Source organism: Pinus tabuliformis, chromosome 9 (genome assembly GCF_031772625.1).
Source record: "Pinus tabuliformis cultivar Carrire ecotype Pingquan chromosome 9, CPIR1, whole genome shotgun sequence".
Taxonomy (NCBI): Eukaryota; Viridiplantae; Streptophyta; class Pinopsida; order Pinales; family Pinaceae; genus Pinus; species Pinus tabuliformis.
Genome location: NC_142307.1, coordinates 647805802 through 647827219, shown reverse-complemented (window position 1 = coordinate 647827219; position 21418 = coordinate 647805802). Strand labels below are relative to the sequence as shown.

Below are 21418 nucleotides of genomic sequence, written 5' to 3'. Positions count from 1 at the left end.
TCAAACAAAAAAAAAATTACTTGTTATGAAAGCATTGTTTGTGTTATTCCTAGTAAAAGTACATCTAGTCTAGAAAATTTATATTTTTTGTGATAATTTATATTTTTTTGTGATATGGCATGGAATACAATTGGACTCGAACTAAGTTGCATGACAAGTTCATGCCTTCAAACTCTCTAGTTTAACTTTTATTAGAAATTTAATATTTTTTTTATGTATTTATTGCAGAATATTTGTCGAGTGAGAACACGTGAAATACAAAATGGCTTCTCTTTTTATATAACAAACTCAAAGAAAGGTGTGTTTTTTATTATGATTAATAATTTCATTCTAATCTCTAGTTTAATTTATATAACAATTCTAATAGCTTATTTTGTATCTTTTGTAGATGACTTGTTCTGATGAGCACGAGCAAGTGGAATACAAAAGAGATCGTTCATTGTTATAAAACAAACTCTAGGGGAGGTATGTTTCCTATTATGAATAATTATTGGTTTTGAAATATGTGTACCATTACTAACTATGTGTATTTTAACCTTGTTCAATTTACTTCTTTTCCTTCCAGGAGAGGACGGTACATTGCACGAGAGATAATGTGCAGAACGGGTGTTTGCATTTTTTTCTTTTTTCTTGTTTTTGTTTGTTTGTTGAGTTTGAGCATGGCCATGCTTTGTGTTGTAATTGTTTTTCTTTGTTTCACCTTTTTTTCTCTTTTTTTTTTGTAGTTTTGTCTTGGTTTCATTTATTGGGTTTGTTGTACTCTTTTTTTTTTTTGGTTGTTGTTTTCACGTTCTTTTTAGTTTGGTCTCGGTTTCAGTTGTTGGTGTGTAAAAGGAAACAAAGGAAGCAGACAAAAAAAATGTGGGTTATTATTCGTAAATGAGGGTGAGTCAACACACCTATATGCAATGCGCTTAAATGAAAAGTATATTTTGCTAATTTGTGGCTCCATTTTTGTGCTATTCAATTTATTATATGCTTTATCTATGTTGTCATAATCAACTACATTGATCTTCTTTAGGCAGCAAAGAGCTACAATTGTACAATCTACAAAGGTAAATTGAAGATGCATTAGACATTCTACAACTGTGGCAGAGGATGGGTGAGACATTCTACAAATTGTAAGTGATTTATTCTATTAGCTCCTAAAATATTAGCCAAGGAAGGGCAGGTATGTGTATGTTTAATACATCGCTTTGTATATTTGTTATTTAAACTCGTGCTTTATTCATGATCTCATATATAATATTACTTTATTCATTGAGTGACTACAATTGTAGTATCTTCGAGGGTCGAGTTGAGAAGATAGACAATGTAGATGCCACGCAAAGAATGGGTGAGTCATGTTGGTTTCCAACAAAATAGTGTTATTATTATTTGTTTACTTGAAGTTTTTTCCTTCTAGCATGGTTCTCGTGTAGTAGGGCATGTATGTGTATGTTTAATACATCGCTTTGTATATTTGTAATTTAAACTCATGCTTTATTCATGATCTCATATATAATATTGCTTTGTGCAGTGAGTCACTACAATTATAGTGTCTCAGAGGGTTGAGCTGAGAAGATTGGCAATGTAGATGCCACACAAAGGATGGGTGAGTCGTGTTGATTTCCAACAAAATAGTGTTATTATTGTTTGTTTACTTGAAGTTTTTTCCTTCTAGCATGGTTCTCGAGCAGTACCACTTAGTTAGTGGTTTAACATATACATCAAATGGAATGTTTAAATTTATGTGCTTTCTTGCTCCACATCACATGCACACCCCTAGACAATGTGCACTAGAGACGAGGATGTTGTTTTGCCACGTCACTAGAGAATGTAGGTTAGGGTCTAAGAATCTATGACACAACCAACTCAAATGCCACAACAAACTACTTTGTACAATGGAATAAATACAACAAAACATGTACATAAATAGATAATTTTTTACCACTTTTCAACAACCCAACTTCGTTATATGAACAAATTGTAGTACATTATTTAAGGCTCTGGTACCAGGGATTATGGCCCTCATACAATCATTAATACAAGAAATACAAAATAGGGTTCGGTGTCAGCCCTTCAACCAATCTAGCTTCAACAAGACAACACTTGACCTACTTGTTGATGTAGCGCTCCACAGCCCTTTCAAACCATGTGTCCCGAACACATGTCGTTCCTTTGCATCCCAAACTACAACAACACCAATCTGCCTCTATCAATGAATCTTTCTCCTTAAGGTGTCTGAACACGGCTCTCCCACTGCCCTCTAGTTGATCATTAGTCCATCGATGAATCAACACATAGGGTCTTCTTGTGAGTTGTTCACAACTTTGTTTGTGAATAACTTTGAGATTACCCATTGTTGCTCCTCAGTTCTTTGGGACTTCTTCCCACTATTGCCTTCTTGTGTTGCTCCAATGTAAACAATCTTAGGGCATGGAGGGTTGCCCACTATGATTGTCTATAGTCCTTCTCTAACAATTAACTTAGGGATGATTCATAAGCCTCCTTGGCTACCCTTATTTCTCCATGAACCAAACCCTTAGGCTTCTCAAAGTTTTTCCTTCTTATAGCAACCAAATTCCTTGTCAAATTGATCTAGGGCTGCAAGGACACCTTCTTCTACCCTCCACACAGTCCTTTAGATGCCCCTCAAACTTTGTCCAAACTAGGATAACCATCCATTAAAAAACAACATCAAAACAAGAGGACAAACATACCTCGTTCTACAACCTCCTCCCCTTGACCTCGGCTTCAATTCAATTTCTAAGCTCTAGTGATGGCACACATCAACCCTAAATTTTGATCCAAAACTTGTGTTAAAGGCCCCTCAAACTTTGTCCAAACTAGGATAACCATCCATTAAAAAACAACATCAAAACAAGAGGACAAACATACCTTGTTCTGCAACCTCCTATTGCTCCCCTTGACCTCGGCTTCAATGCAATTTCTAAGCTCTAGTGAGGGCACACATCAACCCTAAATTTTGATCCAAAACTTGTGTTTTCCCTCACTTCAGGCCTCTTCTAACTACGTTGTCCCCTGTTGTGATTGTGGCCTAGGTTAGGCATCCTACTAGACCTCTCCGTCCTCCCCAAAAGATATGTCGTTCACCTGCAATCAATCCAGAGAACCTGCGGCCTGAAACACAAAGAAAAATCTCCTAAAACATGCACAAAATTTGCCCAAAATTCACCTCTTATCCCTCAGCCTGTGGCCTATCAATAATGTGCTCAAAACAGTCTCAAGAAGACACAAAAATGCTCCTTCTCCACTTCACTTGAACTCCTTTTGATCCTCATCTATTTTAGAGGTATATTCTTTGATGTGTTGCTCCTTGGATGTGTGAAATGAGCTCTCTCCTTTCACGTATTTATATCTTTCGCTTAGGATGACATTTATCCCTTTAAGAAGGGTCTCTTTAACTAAGGCTGACTTGATCTTTAAAACAATTCACCCACTCAAGACATATAAACGTTCATTTTTCCACATTGACAAGGGCTCTCTTGGTGCTTAAAGCATCCTTTAAGGGTGCTCTATCATGTCCAAGTGCCAAGTCATCGATTCTCTTCATGGATTCACACCCACAACTTTTGGTGCAAAGCCGGCAGCTTGGGTACACTGCCCATAAATCCCATGTGTTTCCAAATCCTTCACAACCTTGTACTCTAGGGTTTGGAGTATCTACCAAGCTACCAAGCTACAAATCTCAACAGAGGATGGTAAGGTTGAGCAAGCAAGCATATAGACCACAAATCCCATGTGTTTCCAAATCCTTCACAACCTTGTACTCTAGGGTTTGGAGTATCTACCAAGCTACCAAGCTACAAATCTCAACAGAGGATGGTAAGGTTGAGCAAGCAAGCATATAGACCCTTCAACCAATCAACCATTGTGCTAATAAACAACACTATTGCCTTGTGGCCTCTAGGATTTTGGGTGTTCAATATGTTTAAATATGCTTAGATCCCTCTACAAAAAGAATTATTTCTCTTATGAAAACATTAATGGCATTATTCCTAGTAGAATTACTTCCAGTTTAGAAAATTTATATATTTTGAGATATAGCATGGAATATAAATGGATTGTAATTAGGTTGGATGATAAGTTCTTGCCTTCAACTCTCTAGTTTAACTTTTATTAGAATCCTAATAGTTTATTATGTATCTATTGCAGATGGTTGATTCCAGTGAGCATGAATACGTGAAATACACAATCGATTATCCCCCTTTATATAACAAAATTCAAGGACATGTATGTTTCATATTATGATTGATTATTACGTTCAACTCTCTAACTTAACTTGTATAATGATTCTAATATTTTATTATGTCTCTGTTGTAGATGGCTTGTTCTTGTGAGCACAAGTAAATGGAATACAAAGCAATGTCTATCGTTAAACAACAAATTCTAAAGGAGGTATGTTTCTTATTCTAAATAATTATCGGTTTTTAAATATGCCTATCATTAATATTAATATCTATGTTGGTATTTTAACCTTAATCACCCCACTTTTTTCTTTTCAGCGGAGGAGAGGACACTCAATAGATATAATGTCCAAGGGGGAAGTTTGCAATTTTTTGTTTATTGTTGTCTACATGTTTTGTTTTAGTCAAGTTTGAGAGTGCCCATGCTTTGTGTTGCACTCATTTTCTCATTTCTTGTAGTTTGGTGTTGGTTTTGTTTGCATGGAGAAAAAATGAAAGAAATGAGGTGGAGGTTATCATTGATAAATGAAGGTGAATCACCCTAACTATACACAATACACTTCACTAACAATTCACAATTATCTGTTCCTCGTTCGTGACTTTATTTGCTTGCTTTTCAATTTATTATATGGTTTTTTATATGTGGTCTCATACTCAACTATATTTATTTTCTGTGTGTAGTGAACGACTATAGTTGTATAGTCTATGAATGTGAAGTGGTGAAAATACCATAGAGATTCTACAAACATGTCGCAAAGGATTGGTGAGCCATATTTTTTTCCTACATAATAATATTGTGTTTTAATCCACCGTAATATATGTTGCTTGCACAATGGTTCATCCTTTTGTCATGCCTTCAAGGTAGTATGATCTTGTTAATGGGTGTGAGGTTTGAGATTTTCCGGAAAATGTGATACGAAATAGAGAGAAAAGTTATAACGGGGTTCACATTTCCAGGCTTATTGTTCAGAATTGTTGCTGCTATGATATTATTGAAGAGTTAGCAGGTATGTGTATGATTAATTTATCGTTATGTATATTTTTTATTCAATTTCTATTGTGGTTTATTCATGATTTCACATACAAGATTACTTTGTGCGGTGAGTGATTACCGTTGTAGTGTTTGGGATGGTCGAGTGGAGAAGATACTTTAAACAATGCAAATGGAACATAGAGGATGGGTGAGTCTTAGTTTTCCAAAAAAAATAGTATTTTTATTATTTGTTAGCACTACTATTTCTCCTTCGCGCATGGTTCTTGGGTTGTTTTATTTAATTAGTGGTTTCACGTATACATCACATGGTTTTTTTAAATTTGTATTTTTTTTTGCTCTCCATAGTACATGCTCTATATAAGAGATGGGTAAAGTTGAGCAAGCAAGAAGAGGTGGGTAAAGTTGAGCAAGCAAGCATATTGACCTTTCAACAAATCAACCATCGTGCTAACATACAACACTATTGCCTTCTGGACCCTATGGTTTTGGGAGTTCAATTTGTTTAGATATGTTTAGATTCATTTTCAAACAAAAAAAATTACTTCTTATGAAAGCATTGTTTGTATTATTCCTAGTACAAGTACATGTAGTCTAGAAAATTTATATTTTTTTTTGATATGGCATGGAATACAATTGGACTCAAACTAAGTTGCATGACAAGTTCATGCCTCAGACTCTCTAGTTTAACTTTTATTAGAAATTTAATATTTTTTTTATGTATTTATTGCAGAATATTTGTTCAGTGAGCATGAACACGTGAAATACAAAATGACCTCTCTTTTTATATAACAAACTCAAAGAAAGGTGTGTTTCTTATTATGATTAATAATTTCATTATAATCTCTAGTTTAATTTATATAACAATTCTAATAGCTTATTTTGTAGCTTGCTCATTCCAATGAGAACGAGCAAGCGGAATACAAAAGAGATTGTTCATTGTTATAAAACAAACTCTAGGGGAGTTATGTTTCCTATTGTGAAATACAAAATGACCTCCCTTTTTATATAACAAACTCAAAGAAAGGTGTGTTTCTTATTATGATTAATAATTTCATTATTATCTCTAGTTTAATTTATATAACAATTCTAATAGCTTATTTTGTATCTTGCTCATTCCGATGAGAATGAGCAAGCGGAATACAAAAGAGATTGTTCATTGTTATAAAGCAAACTCTAGATGAGAATGAGCAAGCGGAATACAAAAGAGATTGTTCATTGTTATAAAGCAAACTCTAGGGGAGTTATGTTTCCTATTGTGAATAATTATTAGTTTTGAAATATGTGTACCATTACTATGTATATTTTAACCTTATTCAATTTACTTCTTTTCCTTAATTATTAGTTTTGAAATATGTGTACCATTACTATGTATATTTTAACCTTATTATAGCTTATTTTGTATCTTGCTCATTCCGATGAGAATGAGCAAGCGGAATACAAAAGAGATTGTTCATTGTTATAAAGCAAACTCTAGGGGAGTTATGTTTCCTATTGTGAATAATTATTAGTTTTGAAATATGTGTACCATTACTATGTATATTTTAACCTTATTCAATTTACTTCTTTTCCTTAATTATTAGTTTTGAAATATGTGTACCATTACTATGTATATTTTAACCTTATTCAATTTACTTCTTTTCCTTCCAGATGACTTGTTCTGATGAGTACAAGCAAGTGGAATACAAAAGAGATCATTGATTGTTATAAAACAAACTCTAGGAAAAGTATGTTTCCTATTATGAATAATTATTGGTTTTGAAATATGTGTACCATTACTATGTGTATTTTAACCTTATTCAGTTTACTTCTTTTCCTTCCAGGAGAGGACGGTACATTGCAAGAGAGATAATGTGCAGAACGGGTGTTTGCATTTTTTTCTTTGTTCATGTTTTTTTTTGTTGAGTTTGAGCATGGCCATGCTTTGTGTTGTAATCGTTTTTCTTTGTTTCACCTTTTTGTTTCTCTTTATTTTTGTAGTTTTGTCTTGGTTTCATTTATTGGGTTTGTTGTACTCGTTTTCCTTTTTTTTCACGTTCTTTGTAATTTGGTCTCGGTTTCATTTGTTGGTGTGGAAAAGGAAACAAAGGAAGCAGACAAAAAAATGGAGGTTATTGTTCGTAAATGAGGGTGAGTCAACACATCTAATGCCCTTTCACTTAAAGGTATATTTTGCTAATTTGTGGCTCCATTTTTTTGCTATTCAATTTATTATATGCTTTATCTATGTTGTCATAATCAACTACACTGATCTTCTTTATATAGTGAAGAGCTACAATTGTACAATCTACAAAGGTGAAGTGGTAAAGATGCATTAGACATTCTACAACTTCGGCGGAGGATGGGTGAGACATTCTACAAATTGTAAGTGATTTATTCTATTCGTTGCTAAAATATTAGCTAAGGGAGGGTAGGGATGTGTATGTTTAATACATCGCTTTGTATATTTGTTATTTAAACTCGTGATTATTCATGATCTCATATATAATATTACTTTGTGCAGTGAGTGACTATAATTGTAGTGTCTTGAAGGATCGAGTTGAGAAGATAGGCAATGTAGATGCCACCCAAAGGATGGGTGAGTCATGTTGGTTTCCAACAAAATAGTGCTATTATTATTTGTTTACTTTAAGTTTTTCCCTTCTAGCATGGTTCTCAGGTGGTAGGGTAGGTATGTGTATGTTTAATACATCGCTCTGTATATTTTTTATTTAAACTCGTGCTTTATTCATGATATCATATAGAATACTAGTTTGTGAATTGAGTGACTAGAATTGTAGTGTCTCGGAGGGTCGAGTTGAGTAGATAGGCAATGTAAATGCCACACAAAGGATGGGTGAATCATGTTGGTTTCCAACAAAATAGTGTTATTATTATTTATTTACATGAAGTTTTTTCCTTCTAACATGGTTCTCAGGTAGTAACACTCAGTTAGTGGTTTGACATATATATCAAATGGAATGTTTAACATGGTTCTCAGGTAGTAACACTCAGTTAGTGGTTTGACATATATATCAAATGGAATGTTTAAAAATTTATGTGCTTTTTTTCTCCACATCACACGCACACCCCTACACAATGTGCACTAGAGACGAGGATGTTGTTTTCCCACGTCACTAGAAAATGTAGGTTAGTGTCTAAGAATCTATGACACAACCAACTCAAATGCCACAACAAACTACTTTGCACAATGAAATAAATACAACAAAAAATCAACATGTACATAAATAAACTTCTTATCATTTTTCAACAACCCAACTTCGTTATATTAACAAATTGTAGTACATTGTTTAGGGCTCTAGTACAAGGGATCATGGCCCTCATACAATCACTAATACAAGAAATACAAACTAGGGTTCAGTGTTAGTGCTTCAACCAATCTACCCTGAATAAGACAACACTTGACCTACTTGTTGATGTGTTGATTTCGTGTAGCAACAGATGTGATCTAGCCTCGAAAATTGGTGGAGAGGCTAAAGCACATGAGATCTCCAAGACCCAGAATGGTTTGAGTAGAATCTAACCAGTTTAGGAGATATTAAAATAATTAATTTTTTAATGGAGCCTTAAGTCTAAACTTTGGAAAATAAAATATTAATGTGAATTAATATAAAACTGAGTTAGAATGGTCCAAAAGTCATTGCTCAAGTCAGATCTAATCGTAGTCGTTGATTAGGGATTTAATCTTAGTGGTTGAATTGTCAACGAGAAAAGCATAAGAAGAGGCTCGAGGGTTAGGTGGAGGACACACCGAGTTGATCAAGAATTCGATTTTCTGGGGCATGGCTTGTGAGGAAATCGAAGGAGTGATCAGAGTTGCAGCTGAGAGGCAGTGAATGCAGTAGTAGGGAGATAGAGATAGTACCGACAGGATCAGCGCAAAAGCTGGGAGAGCATCAGCGCAAAAGCCAGGAGAGGGTTGACGTAGAGCCAACTAGAGGCCACAAAAGCAGCCAGAGGCCACGCAGACGCAGCCAGGAGGTGCGCAGATCCTGAGGAGGGTTATTGTGGGAGATGTAGAGGTTCCGCGCAAAAGCTGGGAGAGCATCAGCGCAAAAGCCAGGAGAGGGTTGACGTAGAGCCAACTAGAGGCCACAAAAGCAGCCAGAGGCCACGCAGACGCAGCCAGGAGGTGCGCAGATCCTGAGGAGGGTTATTGTGGGAGATGTAGAGGTTCCAGGGGCTGACGCAGAGCCCCAAGAGGTTGACGTTGGGCTAAATAGGCTGACGTTGGGCTAACGCTAGGCCAGAGATGCTAACGCAGACCCTAGAGGCTGACGCTGGGAGATTTCGTGGGGAAAATTGGCGCTGATATCTGTCTCCGACTGAGAAGTGCTACTATCGAGGGCATTCTCTATTGGGTGAGCCATCTCTGGCACCCAGAATGTATTCTGAAACTGCTTAATAATAAAACCCTTAGATCGCTGCACCGGTTTTCCCGCATTGGGTTTTTCCGGAGATATTGGTCCAAAAATAACAGCGTCACTTGTGTGCTTGTTTTTCCTTCAGTTGATGATCTTTTTGTGTTGAGATTGTACTTGTATTTATTTTCAGTATTTACATGGTAAATAACTTATTAATTAATGGAACAAGTAGGAAAAAATAAATTGGAAATCAGAGCATGGTTGCAGATCACAGGATAACTGAGGGCATCAGCCGAGCAGAGCAGCAGCAGCAAAAACAGTTGTCCCGAATGACAGAAGTTGTTCCTAGCGGAAAAGCAGTAAGGTAGGGGTGACACAGTGCATGTGTCATCAGCTTGAGCCGGGAAAAGGATCAATGCAATGGCAGAAAGGAGTAGACCTAACCTACGTAGTGCCCGGTCATCTTTCTCAGTGAGGAAGGATTGACACCCGTGGCTAGGAAGTGCAAATTTTGTTGGTGTCAGGATTGCGCAGAGCCTAGAGGCTATAACCTTCAGTTTGTTGGGGCATAGGACGATGTGGGTAAGTTGCAGAATGAAGTTGGTGGGGTAATGTGGTCAGAACAGTACCCAACAGGGCAAGACCAAGGAGGAGGGAGTTGCTGTCGAGGATTTCTAGCCAAGAAATCTAGATTAGTGGTGCAGCTGCACTAATGATCGAAGTAGGGGCATCTCGACATTGACAGAGGCGTTTCCAAGAGGGAAATCGAGGCTCAGACGGAGTCACACCGAGAACTTCCAGGAGGGAAGTAGAGAGACTCGGAAGAGTCGAAGGAGGAGTAGTGAAATGGCAGTGAATGCGGTAAGAGATCAAGACAGACTAGACAGAGCCTCAAACTTCGTAGTCTGAAAGGCCAGGATCTTGTCCGTTCTAGACAGGAATTGTCTCAAGCACTTCGCCTTGAACACGATAGCGATCCCGGTTGAACCAGATAAGAACAAAAAGTACGAGGAAGTAATGGTGAGGGCCAAGAGCATCATCCTTGACGGGGTCAAGGACCACCACATCTTGTCGAAAAGGACACGACAAATGCGATGTGGGAGGCCCTGACGAAATTGTATCAGCATACTTCCATGCAGAGGAAGATGCTACTAGAGAATCAATTGCAGTTATACCAGATGCAGAAAGGAGAATAGATAGACACCTTCCTCAGTCAATTGAAGGAGATCCGAGATCAGCTGACTTCCATAGGGGCCATGCCGAATGAGGAGATGATGGTGAGGACCTCATTGAACGTAGTCTTAGAGGATTGGGAGGTATTTGTCGAGAGCATATTGGCAGGTCGACCCTTCCAGATTGGGTGGAATTGTGGGCGGCTCTTCGTCAAGAAGAGATGAAAACGCTAACCAAGGCAGGAAGAAATGTTGGGAACTAGGTCACTATGCGAGCCAGTGTCCGAGGAAGAAGAGCAAGGGAGAGGCTTTTGAGACCAAGGCTGCACCAACAAGGGCGGAGAAAGAAGTGGAGACAGATGATGACTGTGCCATGGTGTTCATGCGCCACTTGAAAGGAAGTGGGGAGACATCGAGCTATAGTCAGATGGACTACAGGCAATGAGGGGCAAGATCCTTGAGGTACCCAACGTCTTGGATCATACCTTGCTACAGGAGTCCCGAAGAGTAGTAGGACTGGCAGATGTCGGTAGAGACGGATGCGAATGGAGCAACAGAGGGAAATACAGTGCAGGTGTCTCAAGACAGCGTGAGGCAGTAGTGCGAGATGCACAGAGTTGTTGCAGTAGCGCAGAGGTCAGAGAGGGAGCACTCGTCACTGACAGAGGGAGCTTCAGCATCAGAGTATTTCTAGCCTGACGGAGATGTCAAAGTTGGGAGATCAATTACTTCTTAGTAACTAAGTTTCACTGCAGCAGTTAGCAGTGGCAATGTTATGGGCAACACGATGCAGCATGATGAGAGGGGTTGAAGGGCAGATGCAACAGCGGAAGTGGCAGGGCCATGGGCAGCAGCACGAATGCAGAGGGAGCTACCGTACAAATGTAGCAGTGGCAGTGGCAGGGCCATGGGTAGTAGTACATGATGCAACAGTGCAGAGAATGTTGGGCAGCAGGGCTAGCATCAGCAGAGGGACCGATGCCAGATGATCAGGGTGATGCTCAGTGAGGAGTATTACTAGAGCACAGTCCTCGCTAAGGAGTGTTGATTCGGCGTAGCATTGGATGTGCTCTAGCCTTGAAAATTGGTGGCGAGGCTAAAGAACATGAGATCTCCAAGACCCAGAAATGGTTTTGGCAGAATCTAACCAATTTGGAAGATATTAAAATAATTAATATTTTTAATGGAATCCCCAAGTCCAAGACCCAAAAATGGTTTTGGTAGAATCTAACCAATTTGGGAGATATTAAAATAATTAATATTTTTAATGGAGTCCCTAAGTTTAGACTTAGGGAAAACAAAATATTAATGTGAATTAATATAAAACTGAGTTAGAATGGTCCAAAAGTCATGGATCAAGTCAGATCTAAGCTTACTCGTTGATTAGGGACTCAATCTCGGTCGTTGAATTGTCAACGAGAAAAGCATAAGAAGAGAATTGAGGGTCAGTTGGAGGACACACCGAGTTGATCAAGAATTTGATTTTTTGGGGCAGGGTTTGCCGAGGAAATCGAAGGAGTGATCAAAGTTGTAGTTGAAAGGCAGTGAATGCAGTAACAAAGAGGCGGAGATAGTACTGGGAGCATTAGCGCAGAAGCCAGGAGAGGGTTGATGCAGAGCCAGCTAGAGGCCATGTAGAAGCTGGGAGAGGGTTGATGCAGAGCCATCTAGAGGCCACGCAGAGGCAGCCAGGTGTTACGTAGAGCTTGAGGAGGGCCAGCATGGGAGATGCAGAGGCTGACGCAGAGCCCCGAGAGGTTAACACTGGGCTAGAGAGGCTGACGCTGGGAGATTTCATGGAGCGGATTAGAGTTGATATCTGTCTCCGACTAAGAGGTACTACTGCCGAGGGAATTCTCTGTTGGGTGAGCCACGACTGGCACCCAGATTGTATTTTGAAACTGCTTAATAATAAAACCCTCAGATCGCTGCACTGGTTTTCCCACATTAGGTTTTTCCGGGGAGATTAGTCCAAAAATTACAGTGTCACTTGTGTGCTTGTTTTTCCTTCAGTTGATCTGTATGTGTTGACACTGTACTTGTATTTATTTTCAGTATTTACATGGTAAATAACTTGTTAACTAATGAAACAAGTAGGAAGAAATAAATCAGAAAGTACAGGAAAGATTTCTAATAGTTAGACTCAAAAATTCCAACATGATCTAGTGCTCCACCACCCTTTCAGTCCATGTGTCCTGAACACATATGTCAATCCTTTGGCTCCCAAACTACAACACCAATCTACCTCTATCAATGAATCTCGCTCGTTTAGGTCTCTAAACACGTCCACCAATTGCCCTCTAACGGATCATTAGTCCATCAATGAATCAACACATAGGGTCTTCTTGTGAGTTGTTCACAAATTTGTTTGTGAATAACTTCGAGATTACCCATTGTTGCTCCTCAGCTCATTGGGACTTCTTCCCACTATTGCCTTCTTGTGCTGCTCCAATGTAGACAATCTTAGGGCATGGAGGGTTGCCCACTATGATTGTCTATAGTCCTTCTCCGGCGATTAACTTAGGGATGATTCATAAGCCTACTTGGCTACCCTTATTTCTCCGAGAACCAAACCCTTAGGCTTCTCAAAGTTTGTCCTTCTTATAGCAGCCAAATTCCTTGTCAAATTGATCTAGGGCTGCAAGGACGCCTTCTTTTACCCTCCACACAGTCCTTTAGATGCCCCTCAAACTTTTTCCAAACTAGGACGACCATCCACTAAAAAACATCAAAACATAAGGACAAACATACCTTTTCCTGCAACCTCCTCCTTCTCCACTTGATTTCGGCTTCAGTGCAATTTCTGAGCTCTAGTGAGGGCAAACATCAACCCTAAATTCCGATACAAAACTTGTGTTTTCCCTCACTTCAGGCCTCTTCTAACTACGTTGTCCCCTATTGTCATTGTGGCCTAGGTTATGCATCCTACTAGGTCTCTTTGCCCTCCCCAAAAGATGTGTTGTTCACCTGCAATCAATCCAAAGAACCTGCAGCATGAAACACAGAGAAAAACCTCCTCAAACGTGCACAAAATTTGCCTAAAATTACCCTCTTAGTCCTCGGCCTGTTGCTTATCAATATCGTCCTCAAAACAGTCTCAAGAAGACACAAAATGCTCCTTCTACACTTCACTTGAACTCCTAATCTGTAGCTATTTCAGAGGTATATTCTTTGATGTGTTGCTCCTTGGATGTGTGGAATGAGGTCTCTCCTCTCACATATTTATATCTTTCTCTTAGGGTGACATTTATCTCTTCAAGAAGGGACTCTTTAACTAAGGCCGACTTGATCTTTAAAACAATTCAGCGGCTCAAAACATATAAACATTCATTTTTCCATAGTGACAAAGACTCTTTGTGTGCTTGAAGCAACCCCTTGCCCCTTTAAGGGTGCTCTATCATGTCCAAGTGCCAAGTCATCAAATCTCTTCGTGGATTCACACCCACAACTTTGGGTGCAACGCCCTCAGCTTATCCAACAAAAATCAACTAAACAATATCCATGAGATGAACCCAACCATGCTCATACTCAAAACCCTAATTCAGAAGCCTATAATGAATTGTCATTGTCTGTGATCAATTGCCGAACACTGCAATCAACGAGCGAAAACTTCAGATAACTGAAAAACCAAACACTACTTTCGATCGCATGGAGGACATGTTGTGCAAGCAACTAAAATGCTTCAGTCGCAAGGATGAATCGGCCAACGATTGACTGCAACCGAGATCTCTCTGTGACATGCCTGCGACTGAGGCCTAAAACCCTAAAACAATGATGCGAGCTTTGGACTCTGTAATTTCACCTTTGTGCAAACCCATTCCTCTGTGGATCTGCCTCAAACCTTTGCGAGCCAAAAACAAGAAAGAGAATAGAAGAATATCTCATGATAATGTTCAAATGAGGTTGAGGTCAATTGTATTTATAGCCTACCTAATCAAATATGCACATGTGGGCTTACAATATGAAAATACATTTTCCCTTGTCAAATTTGATGATCTTTTAGGTCAATTTTGGTCCTCTCAAAAAGAGAAATTCAATACAAATTACAATCATTATCTCCAAATGAGTTGTAAAAGTAGAATTTTTTTAACAGATAGTTGGTGGAACGCAGCCCTTTATTCATGTAAAATCAAAATAAAATTTGTAATATAAACTAGCAAGATAAAAAGGAAAGAGAAAAGAGCTAAAAGTAAGATTAGCAAATACATGTTGATATAGAGTCATCCCTTATCAAAGTTAAATATGCTTGTAGATATTTCGTTGAGTGTGATACATGGAAAACATCTTAGATGAAGGCCATCATCTATCTTTCGTTTAGTGTGATACATGGAAAACATCTTGGGTGAAGGCCATCATCTTTCACAGTGGCCATGATCGTCCAAACTGGTCAATTTATTTCTTGTGTCTTGTTATGAGTGCTCAAATGCCTAAGAAAGCAATTAAGTTTGATCATGTAGCATTGAAGGTAGGTCGATTTTGGTCCTCTTGAAAAGAGGAATTCAATGCAATCATTATCTCCAAATGAGCTATCCAAAGTGGAATTTGGCTGTAGTTGTCAATTTTAATGGATTGTTGGTGGGACACAGTACTTTATTCATGTAAAATCAAAGGAGATTTGGAATCATTATCTCCAAATGAGTTATCCAAAGTGGAATTTGGCCCTAGTTGTCAATTTTAATAGATTGTTGGTGGGACGCAGCCCTTTATTCATGTAAAATCAAAAGAAATTTTCTAATATAGACTAGCAAGATAAAAAGGAAAGAGAAAAGAGCTAAAGGTAAGATTAGCAAATACATGTTGGAAGAAATTTTCTAATATAGATTAGCAAGATAAAAAGGAAAGAGAAAAGAGGTTAGGTAAGATTAGCAAATACATGTTGATATAGGGTCATCCCCGTATCAAAGTTAAAGATGCTCGAAGATATTTCGTTGAGTGCGATACATGGAAAACATCTTGGATGAAGGCCATCGTCCTTCAAGGTGGCCATGATCGTCCAAACTGGTCAATTTATTTCTTGTGTCTTGTTATGAGTGCTCAGATGCCCTAAGAAATATATGATCGAAGAAAATTAACAAGGTCAATTTATTTCTTGTGTCTTGTTATGAGTGCTCGGATGCCCTAAGAAAGCAATTGAGTTTAATATTAAATTCTAGTTGTTTTCAGGTTTGCATATTCTATTTTTGTTTGATGTTTGGCTTCCTACTAATTTTTGGCCATGTGAAAAATACTTTATTGCCTAAAGATAGATGGATTTTGATTCTTTGTTAGTATGCATTGTATTTTTTCTACATCGATTGATGGAAAGATCAAACCCTGGTTGTATGATCTTGCAGGGCCTCTGGTGCACTACAATGACTTATAGCGCTGATGGAACAAGGTAAAATGTCAACTTGGAATGATGTTTAGTTTGTAAAGTGTCTTCATGTGGATTTGAGTGTTACTTTCTCCAATTTTCTATATTTGCTCTGTCAAGACTATGCCCTTTCCACATGAATGTTACTTTCTCCAATTTTCTATGTTTGCTCTTTCAAGACTATGCCTTTTCTGAAGTATATAATCATTTGTGTTTCATTAAGCTCTTCTCTTGTGGAGCATGTAAAGATGGTGAATATGTAAAGATGGTGAATTCATACCTGGTTGAGTGGAATGAAAGTGAGGGAACAATCAAGCAGACAAATTGTGGTTTTAGGAAGCGTTCCTGAAGTGTTGTTAAGACTATGCCCTTTCCACATGAATGTTACTTTCTCCAATTTTCTATGTTTGCTCTTTCAAGACTATGCCTTTTCTGAAGTATATAATCATTTGTGTTTCATTAAGCTCTTCTCTTGTGGAGCATGTAAAGATGGTGAATATGTAAAGATGGTGAATTCATACCTGGTTGAGTGGAACGAAAGTGAGGGAACAATCAAGCAGACAAATTGTGGTTTTAGGAAGCGTTCCTGAAGTGTTGTGCAATTTGATACAACTAGGAATAGGTTCTTGGCAGCTGGTGACGAATTTCAAATAAACCAAAAATGTTTCAACGCATTATTTTAAGTTGTCTTGATCTAATCTTTGTATTATTTCCAAAAAGCTGCAGGCTAGTCCTCACCTTATTTTATAGTTTGAAAGATAATGGTTTTGACCAAAGATAATGGTTTTGACCAAAAAAGTTTCAACGCATTATTTTAAGTTGTCTTGATCTAATCTTTGTATTATTTCCAAAAAGCTGCAGGCTAGTCCTCACCTTCGTTTCAGTAAGTCAAAGCTGCAGGCTAGTCCTCACCTTCGTTTCAGTAAGTCACAACAAATGACAGTGGCACAAATATCTTAGCCAATCACCTTCGTTTCAGGTTTCAGTAAGTCACAACAAAGGACAATGGCACAAAGATCTTAGCCAAAGTAGAGGGATTTCGCTTAATTTGCATGTTGGAGAGTGATCCTTGGAGGGAACGAGGTGGCACCAGAGACAATGCCAACAAAGGTAAATTGCTTCTTCCATGCACATTTACTGCGTGCATGCACTACTAATTAATAGTAAAGTTTAAATTCTAACTAATCATTTTACTATTCAGACTTCAATTGTGAATGTCATGCCTCCCGTCGTCAATGCTCCTGGTTCCCTTCCCAACGGTATAGAACGTTCAAGGAGACTTCCACCTGCAGTGTCAATGACCAATTTTGTAAGTGCTTTCCCCTAGAATGATTTCTTTAGAATCTAGCATATTTGTCCTACCATATTCAATTTAGTTTGTCTTATCATTTTCTAAACTTTCACTCCAAGTCCAGATATTGTTGCTTTCAAGTATAATTCTTTAGAATCTAGCATATTTGTCCAGCGATATTCAATTTAGTTTGTCTTATCATTTTCTAAACTTTCACTCGAGAGTCCAGATATTGTTGCTTTCAAGTTTACATATAGCATAGGATTTTGTTCGTTTCCCCTTTTAAACAATATCTGACACTCGAGACATGTGTGCACAGTAGTATAGATAGCAGTCTGACCCCAAAGGTTAAACCAAGGCTTCTAGATGAGGTTACAGACGAGCAAGAACTGGAAATTGACTGAATCAATGATTCGGGTCAGTGTAGTACTCTCAGGTTGCATGCGAGTGAGGTATGCAATCATCCTTCTATTACAGAAAACACTAAATTCTGTCGATATTGATCGATCCAAACAAGTGATGCGCTATTTTTTGCAGGTAGTAAGAGTGATATACACCAATTCCGGTGTTGCTGTTTTAGTACTACCATCCAATGCTCTCGCGGAGTGACCGAATCCTGGAAAGGTGGGGTTCTTTAGTAGTTGTTATTTGCTTCCTTTTTATTTTAGCTTGTTTTATTTATTTGTTTGTTATACTTTTGGATATATAATTTGCAGTTGTTTTTTTATGTAGTACAGATGTGGCAGCCAGCTAGTGGGATTGTTATGAATAATGACATTGTTGACACAAATTTAGAAGAAGCCGCTGCTTGTATAGCTTTGTCTAAGAATGATTTTTATATGATGTCTGCTTCTGGTGAACTGGTGGCAAGGTCTCCTTATTCAATATGATGGCATTTAAGGTAACAGAGCCTTTTACCTAAAGACTAGTTTCATTTTAATGTTTCCGATTATATATATAATATATAATTTATTGGTACATTGGTCTGCTTAGGGGTTTATTCTGGTCTTCACCTTCATCTTTCAAATTATGTGGGTAATTGTGGGTAATGGTGTTCAGTTCAGGATCATCACTGTAGAAGGTTCTTGCCTAATGTTCCTCATTATAGGCTAAGAATTCAAAGGCTCCCAATTTATCCAAATCACTGGTTTCATGGCAAGCTAATTAAGGGTTTATTCTCTAATCTCACCTTCAACTTTCAAATTATGGGAGTAATGGTGTTCTAACGGTCCTCACTATAGATTAAGAATTCAAAGGCTCCCAATTTATCTAGATCACTGATTTCATGGCATGCTAATCAGTGACTCCATGATGTTCACTTTAAAAAATACATAAATTTACCGAGTAGAAATGTTCATGTACTCACAACCACGTCTTTTGGCAGTTACGTCTCTGGGGCATAGATGGGTGAGACAAGCGGAAGTTAAAAATTCTACCAGTACAGCCAGGAAGATCATCACCACCAGTCGAGGATACAATAGTACAGTTTCATAATAATTAAATTAAGCTGTACCAGTACAGCCAGGAAGATCATTACCACCAGTCGAGGATACAAAAGTACAGTTTCATAATAATTAAATTCACTTGTTCGTTGTGCATGAGAACCAGCTCACTGTATATGATGCTTCCAAGTAGCGCTTGCACTATGTAAGTACTTGTAAGCAGTCTTGAATTCAAACATACAGTCATATAATGTCACCTACCTTCTCTATCTGATTGGATGACCTTGTTACATGGTTGCATTTCAATAGTCTCCTCATGAAGTACTTGTAAGCAGTCTTGAATTCAAACATAGACAGTCATATAATGTCACCTACCTTACGTATCTGATTGGATGACCTTGTTACATGGTACCTTACGTATCTGATTGGATGACCTTGTTACATGGTTGCATTGCAGTAGTCTCCTCATGATTCCCTATCTACTCCTATTTTAAGTGCCAAGTGCTATACACTCATGTAACAGCGCCCTAATTTATGCGAGCTTCTGTGATGGTGCAATTGGAGTGTTTGATGCACAAAGCTCGATGTCTCACTGTCGCACTGCACCTTCTGCATATTTACCAACGGGAATGAACAGGTAAATGGGCTCTTTCATTCTGTCATGGTTGATACATCTATTTTTAAGATTTGGCTTTTGACAAGCGCATACTATGATTTAATTTATTGTTCAAGGCATATTACAATTTAATTTATTGTTTGGGTTATTTATGCAGCAGTAATCCCTATCCGAACAGAATCAATTACAATTTAATTTATTGTTTGGGTTATTTATGCAGCAACAATCCCTATCCAAACAGAATCAATATCCGAACAGAATCAATTTACTCTTGGAAGTTCATGTTATTGAGCCTTCGGAGTAAGAAGGGAAATGGGGTGTTGGACCTATTGAGCCTTCGGAGTAAGAAGGGAAATGGGGTGTTGGACCTCCCACAGATTGGATCAAATCCAACATCAAGTCACCAAGGTTCGGAACCATCGTCAAGGTAGTTCAATGGGAACATAAGAACAAGTGTCTACCGACTCTTTATTTACAAGAATACCATGAATAATGGTAGCGTATTGTGAGTGAAATGCTTCACTTGTTTTCGAGGCATTCTACCAGGAATGTAATTTTCACCAGATATTGTTCAGTACCATAGATGAGATTAAGCAACTGTGCAATCCTGGTCACTATATTTTTCTAAGTCGTGTAAAAATTGAAAGTCTGTCATTGGAGTGTAATTCATGAATATTCTTTTCGAGGGTTTCTCAGTTTCTATATTTGAAACCTAACCTTTCTTTGTACCACGAGTAGTTTCTAATCTTTCTTTGTACCACGAGTATTTTCATATGTTCATGTGCATTCAGACAAATCTGGTTTATGCCGAAACTTTGCCAGACTCGGGAATATTATATTTATTAACTCAGTCAGCATTTTTGGGTTGAATACTATTGGAGCTCAGATTCAAGTAATTCAATTGAGAAAAAATGCCTATTGTTTAAACAGTGATACAGATATCTATGGAAAGGTTGATAACTATTGATACGGATATCTACTGAAAGCAAGAATCTTTCAGTTGATGGCTATTGTTTAAATATTGATACATATATCTAACCTTTCTTTGTACCACGAATATTTTCATATGTATCTGGTTTATGCCGAAACTTCGAAACTTTGTCAGACTCGGGAATATCATATTTAGTAACTCAGTCAGCATGTTTGGGTTGAATACTATTGGAACTCAATTCAGTAATTCAATTGAGAACAGTGATACAGATATCTATGAAAAGGTTGAAGACTATTGTTTAAACATTGATACAGATATCTATGGAAAGCAAGAATCTTGGCTATTGTTTAAACATTGATACAGATACATTGATACAGATATCTATGGAAAGGAAGAATCTTGGCTATTGTTTAAACATTGATACATATATCTATATCTACTGCTCATATTTTTCCATTGCCGTAGCCTGTGTTTTGTTTTTATGGAATTTTAAAAAATAAAAACATATTGATACAGATATCTGTGTTTTGTTTTTATGGACTTTTAAAAAATAAAAACATATTGATACAGATATTTATTGCTCATATTTTTCCATTGCCGCAGCCTTTGTGTGTTTTGCTTTTATGGACTTCTAATAAACAAACTTAGCAATAAAAAACTATTGATACAGATATTTATTTACCGAAAGATTTATTTACCGAAAGCAATTGATGGAATACTACTCATATTTTTTATTTCTGCCTTATAAGGCTTCGTTTATACCATTGGCAATCGCAATTTACAAGACTTGCATGCTTATGCGCTTTCAACTATCATGCTTATGCGCTTTCAACTATGTCTGAAGAAATCTGTCACTATCTGTGAATGCTCTGAATGCATGAATAGATGAAATCTGTAATTAATTCTAGTTGTTTTGATTTCTGAATACATGAAATTTGTAACTATCTCTGAATGTATGAATACATGAAATCTGTAACTATCTCTGAATGCATGAATTCTAGTTGTTTTGATCTCTGAATACATGAAATCTTTCATCTGTAATTCTAGTTGTTTTAGTTGTTTTGATTT

General features: G+C 37.6%; 1 long non-coding RNA gene across 1 annotated transcript; it reads left to right on the top strand.

Moving 5' to 3' along the window:
• Positions 1-386: 386 nt before the first annotated feature.
• On the top strand, positions 387-20593 carry LOC149150312 (uncharacterized). Its single transcript, XR_016262873.1, has 24 exons — positions 387-465; positions 566-885; positions 1022-1336; positions 1520-1594; positions 4159-4236; positions 4327-4401; positions 4509-4721; positions 4872-4953; positions 5148-5197; positions 5311-5371; positions 5915-5988; positions 6832-6908; positions 7005-7346; positions 7447-7545; positions 7685-7759; positions 16051-16094; positions 16971-17180; positions 17272-17379; positions 17681-17813; positions 17899-17985; positions 18099-18262; positions 18746-19008; positions 19261-19440; positions 19640-20593. It is a non-coding gene; the product is annotated as an uncharacterized LOC149150312 (long non-coding RNA).
• Positions 20594-21418: the final 825 nt, after the last annotated feature.